Genomic DNA, 6,556 nt, shown 5'->3' on the forward strand with positions numbered 1-6,556 from the left:
GTGTGTGTGTGTGTGTGTGTGTGTGTGTGTGTGTGTGTGTGTCTCTCAGGGAGGTAGAGCTCAGCGCAGACAGAGACAAGCTGAGGAAAGCCTGAGACCATATATTGGCAGAGTAGAGCCAGGTGAGACTTTAATGTACAGTAAATTGGAGGAATGCGTATTTCTCTTATAGACACAGTAAGTTCTGTTTAATGGTTTTTGTTCTCTTTCCAAAGTCCATAAAATAGCATCATGGGCTACAGCAAATATTTTACATAATTTCAGAAAAGCTGTGTGAGCTGCTGAAATGCCACAGTCCAGTGGGATCTTGGTGCCAGGTAATTAAGGAAAATGGAGTCCTCGTCCCGAAGTGTGTTTGTCCTCAGTCCTGTCCACGGTAAACACATCAGATTTTTCTGTATTTGACCGAAAAAACGTACTCAAATGTATTTTTTGTATCTGTATGTAAAGTTGCTTATTCACTGAATTTGGATTTGTTAATTAAAATGATATGAAACAAAAAAAAAAGTAGATTTGGGGATGAAATCATAAAGTACAGCAGTTTATTTAATCCAGCGGTGCACCTCACATGAAGTTTTGTATGTAAACACTGGCTCATTTGATCAGGCAGAGGGCACCAGTGTGCAGTGTTCTGGGAAAAACCTACGGAAATGAGTGTTTGCTGCATAAAGAAGCTTGCAGAAAGAGACGCCGCTCCACACTGGCTCACACAGGACCCTGTCTGGGTAAACACACACACAAAGTATTAGATATTACACACAATTTCCACTGTGTACTGCAGCCTGCCATAGTAACTCTGTTATCCTTCTTGACCAGTCCCAAAGGCTAAATGCACAGAGGAGGAGTTAAACCAGTTTCCATATCGCCTCATGGACTGGTTTCTGCTCCTGAGTCGTATGGGGGAGTCCTACGCACCTGCTGCTCCGCCCCAGAGCTGCCTCAGCCACACCCAGAGGACACAACTAGCACAGGTAGCTGAAATGTTCATGTTTAAAGTGAGCCCAAGCAGCAGACTCACAGACACCAAACATTCACCAAAGGGAAGAAGATGATCATAGCGAACTAAATATGATCTATGATGCAAATTAATTCCACAACAAAATCTGATGCTAAAGGAACTGTAGCCTGAAGAATAACGTGATATCACTTTCACTCCCAGTGTAACCAGACACTGACCATACAGTTGTTTTTATACACCAGACACCGTCATCGTTACTGCTCTTCATGCTTTGTCCAGCAAGAAATCGATGCTAACAACCTACTGTAAGTGGCAAGTGCTTGTGTTGCTTGTGGTGTGGTCGTCCACAGAATGAGACAGTGGCTCTCAAGAACACCATTTATAAATAGGATCTGGTCAATAATCACTAAATTATTCAATAAGATGACAAATTAACGGATAACTTAACATCCTCAAGCCAGCCACCTTGACCTCCTGACCTCAAGTGAATTAAAAGCAAACTGATGCATTATTTTGATGAAATTACATATTATTTTAAATCAAAAATTGTTTGTGGCAATTCATACATCTCCAGCATTTTGTGCGTTGTGCCTTAATTCACTATTTTATCTTTCATTAACTCTAGCATGGACAGATACATGTAAATGCATTAAAACGTGCACACAATGACGATGCTAACATGCTGAAGTTTTGCGGGTATGTTTCTTAGTTTAGCGTGTTGGCATGCTAACATTTGCTTATTACCTGTAAACACAATGTAGGCTATAACGCTAAAAGGGATGTCATGAACTTTGCAGGTATTTGGTCAGTTCATTTTGACTTGTGGCATTGCATGCAAAGTCATGGTATCACAACATTTATAAGCATTCATCCTCTGACGACCTTGAATGTCAAATTTGATGGCAAACCATCCGATAGCTGCAGACCGACATTGGCTATCAATTCCAATAAGCAGTGCAAACAATGATAAATTGAACATTTTAACGTCTTACCACCTTTACTTTTTATCTCTCCTTTTCTCTTACTTTAGCAAAGATTTACCGTACTGGATAAGAACAACGATGGCAAGTTGAGCCGCAGGGACCTGAGGAAGCTGCGTTACAAGAGGATGCCGCTGGAGCACTGTGCTTCACCGTTCTTTCAGTCAGTCCCACCTCCAACAGCGAACGCTACAGAGCAATTATAAGATGATTAACTTAGTTGACTCAACTTTTAATTAATTTACTATTGGCATGTTTTTTTTCTGGAGTCAGAACACATAGCGTTCACATATATCAACTAATGATTAAATATAAGTGTTGTAAGTATTTTTAGGAAGCCACCAGCATGAGAGGAAAAAAATCAATGATTACATGGCCTATTTGATAAGAAGGTAAAATGCTAATCCTATACCATAAGGTGACTGAATAGTCGTTAACGTTAGGTCAGTGTTGCTCACCCTGTTCATGTCACCATCACCTCATGTCACACAAATGTGAACCTTCTGTCTCTTGCAATATGTTACTTTCCAGCTAATTACTGAAACAACGAGGGTTAAAAAATGTCACACGGTGATGCATTTCGCCCCCGCTCTGTGACCAAGTTGCACCTCCCACCATGCTGTTCTCTCTGCACGCCATCCATCTATCCGTTCGTCCTCCGTGCCAACACCCGCTTCCTGTGTCCTCCTCCCCTCCGATCTCATGACCACACCATCTCTCCATCATCTCACTCCTCCTCCATGTTGAAGCACTTCTTTCCCCCTTCAGTGCTTCCTACTTTCATCTTTAAATAGATTTATCATCTGCCTCCTTCTCTATCAATCCTTCCTTCATTTTCACAAATTCTTTCATCCTTCCATCTCTGCATCTATCTCTTCCATCAACACTCCAAACCCCCATTTTTCCCTGCCAGTCTGCAGTGACAGGTTTTGTGAGAGTAGGGCTGGCTGTGTCAATGTCAAGCCATTCCCAGCAATGATAATGTTTATTACCCACTGTGTCTCCCGCTGCCCATGGATTAACACAAATTGAAGAAGTACCCTTCAGAGATAACGCTGCAGGGTGAACTGAAAGACAATGGCTGTTTAAGAGCCAGAATGCAGTTGTTACCATATACGTTATACCATCTCCATGAGCATCTGTCATGTTGTGTATGCATGTAACATGAATGCTTGTCATGTCATGAGGTCACCATGTGTTTAACTGTGGTGTGTTTGCAGGTCATGTGACCGTAACAGGAACAGGAAGGTCACCCTGAGAGAGTGGACAACCTGTCTGGTGGATCGCTCCGAGGCCTGGTTCTACCAATTTATGTGTAAGTCACAACTTTTGCACAATGTTATTGTTAATTCCTCATGGTGACAGATGTAGTAGATGAAGGTTATAACCTACTTAGAGCCCCTTTACTGTATGTTTTCACAGATTAAAAGTAGTCTACTGCATGTCATACTGGTAAAGAAGGTTAGATACTTCATGGTACATGTTCTTCTGTACATTTTGCTTCAAGTTTTACTCTTTAAGTTAGGTCTTAATCATGAACCTTTTGCTTAGGAAAATTATTTAATTCATTAAATCCACAATTTAGTGTTCATAAAATCTTTTGGATTTCCGAGAAGCAGATTAAAAAACTAATCAAAATAGTTGCAGTGGGTGCCTAGATATCCTGTAGTCAGTTTAAGACTATTACCTTCAAGAAACATTTCAGAGTAATTGTTTTTTGTATATAACTTATTTCAAAAACATGTTTTTTCCAAGTTGATAAAGCCAATTGTCGACAGCATTTTTAATTTGTCTCTACCAAACTGAAATAATTTGTTGTTTTTATGTTTCATTCACAGCAATGAGAATGGCCTCCCGCAAGCTGTGTCCTACAATCAAAGTCAACTACCTTTGACATGAAAAAAGGCCATGAACTCCCTCCTGCATGTCTTTTGAACTGTAAAGTACTCCCAGAAGACAAGATCACCACAGTTACCTCATTTAAAAGCTACTGGATGGCATCTCTACACACAGCTCACGCATCTGTTTCACGCCAGTGTTGCAGCTTGTAACATGATGATTTATAACCTCATCAAATTTGAAAGTCTGCTGGTTGTTTGTTCATTCATGTGTGTAAATAAATGTCTGGACGACCTGACTAATGTTAATTACATTAGCTGACATTTCTATATTTGTGTTTTATAAGAGCAGAGACGATTGGCAATATTGAGTACCAAATTACATGGCGTGCTTTGAATCACCAATTAAAAGGGAGGATGACAGCAGTGCAGACAGACAGCGTGATGTTCACTGAATGACAAACTAGATGGGAAATAAAGATAAAGGGGGGAAAAAATCGCTTAGTATGGGATGACGTGACTAGAGAAGAGACAAAGGGATAATAAAGGGGGTGAAGGGGAGAAATAGAGGAAAGTGTCATATTGCACTGGAGGAGAGCGATGGAAGGAAGGAGGGAAGAAGCAAAGTGACTGAAGGAGGGAGAGAGAAGTATGAAGTGTGTTTGTGAAAGATGGGAGGAGGTAATGCACTGTAAATGGGAGTTGAGAGTAATGGAGTAATGCATAAAAAATGGATCAGAAATGAGGCAAAGGCTGAGAACGGAGAGTGAGAGGGGGGGAAGGGATGTCTGAGAAAGCAGGAGGAACTGAGGAGAAGAGGAACGGCGAGGAAAAAGGTTTTGATGCTGCAAAACATTTTCTTAACAGTCGACTTTGTAAAAAGCATCGCTGAGCATGATGCAGAATAAACACTTGAACTCTGTCAAGGTAAAAAGAAGAAAATTGCATGATTGACTGACTTTCTGTTCATATGTACCATCTATAATACATGCTGCTCTAAAAAAAACTCTTGTTGCATCTTGTTTGTTTTCCTCTGTTTCGTGTGTGAATGTGTGTGTTTGACTTGTGTTGGTGCTACAAGATCAATAGGAGGATTTGCGTGTGGCCTGCGGTGGTTTCTTTGGTATGACTGTTTTTTCTGGACTAATTAGCCTTCACATTTACCATGCCTGAAGGATGGGGGGGGGGGGGAGAGAGAGAAAGACTTTGGGAATGAAGATGAAGAAAAAGGGGGGAGAGATTTTAGTACTCGATGTGAGATGCAGATCAAGTGCAGACGAGAGGCAAACGAGGACCGAGGACTGCTTGCTCTACATGTCGTGCGGAAAGAAAGTGCATCATCATGAATATCAAAACAAGATGTTTTCATTCCATCAGATTTTCACCCGAAAAACTTTTGATAAAGTGGAGAGTACCACTGGAGGGCTGCAGTACGTCTTGGAGTACGGAGGGAAAAACAAGTCTAAGCTGGGAGAAAAACAAGACCAGAAAAAAAGAGAGAAAGCAGATTTACTGTACTGGACTGACATGGAACTTTATCTGCTAATGATGAGTGACCTGCAGAACGGCTAGCTGTTGCTAACTGTCCCTCCTCTGTGGAAAAATACAAAGTCTGTTCCCCCGCTACCTCCTCCATCTAACATCTCTCCTAGATCACTCATTCCTTCCCAAGGAACTACATCTTTAATCCGCAAAAAATAAATAAAATGAGATGTTGTGTAGGCCACCCCTGGAGGTCCAGCATGGCCTACACACCACCTCCTCCATCTTTTCTTTGTGTCTCTTCAAATCCCCCTTCTCTGTTCTAATACATTCCCTCTCATTACCTCTGGACCACTATCTCCACCTCCTTCCATCCCCCCATCCAAACACAGAGAGGGCAGTTGTAGATTGATCCACCTAATCCTACCGTGCCTTCATGTCACACACACCACACACACACACACACACACACACACACACACACACACACACACACACACACACACACACACACACACCGTTCACCTCCACTCCCACTGTCCTCCCATGTCACACCCCATTTGGTTATTAGAGCAGAGACATATCTGTGTGCCACCCACCTCTCTAACCTTGTTCTCTCCCCTCCTCCTCCTTTTGGTGCTGATCAGAGATCTGATCTGTGATGGCTGGCTTGCATCAGTTTCTCTCTCTCTCTCTCTCTCTCTCTCTCTCTCTCTCTCTCCCTCTCCCTCTCTTTCCCAAGGGACTCTGACAGCACAGTAGCAGATGGGCGGTTGGTGATGACATGTTGTTAAAAATAAGGATTCTTGTTAACCCGTTGTCAGCTAGCACCCCCCAGCCCCCCCCCAATTTCATCTCATCTCGTCTTTGTCAATTTCTCATTATCGCTTTCTCTCGCTGTCAGTCTCTCTCTCTCTCTCTCTCTCTCTCTTTGCTTTTACACCACTGTTCATGTGGGCTATTACTCAGTACTGGAACCAACTAACTGTGGCAGTGAAAGCATGCAACCCAAGACCCCCCGACCCCCAGAACATGATATTTAATACATGGTTGTCATAAAGACGCCTCCCCCCCCCTTGCATTATGCATGGTTTGTAACTAGTCATACATAATAGATGAAAAGGCCAGTTTTGCAGTTTCTTTTCATGCAATTATGCCAAATGAAATTTTCAACTCTCACTTTCTGTCGCTCTCTGTGCGGATGGAGTTTGTCCGGCGACTCTATGGCGATCAATTATTTAAACGACAAGAGGAGAGGAGCTGTGCGGATCAAAAGAAATATTCAGGCCAGTCACCAT

This window comes from Anoplopoma fimbria, chromosome 6, assembly GCF_027596085.1.
Source record: "Anoplopoma fimbria isolate UVic2021 breed Golden Eagle Sablefish chromosome 6, Afim_UVic_2022, whole genome shotgun sequence".
Taxonomy (NCBI): domain Eukaryota; kingdom Metazoa; phylum Chordata; class Actinopteri; order Perciformes; family Anoplopomatidae; genus Anoplopoma; species Anoplopoma fimbria.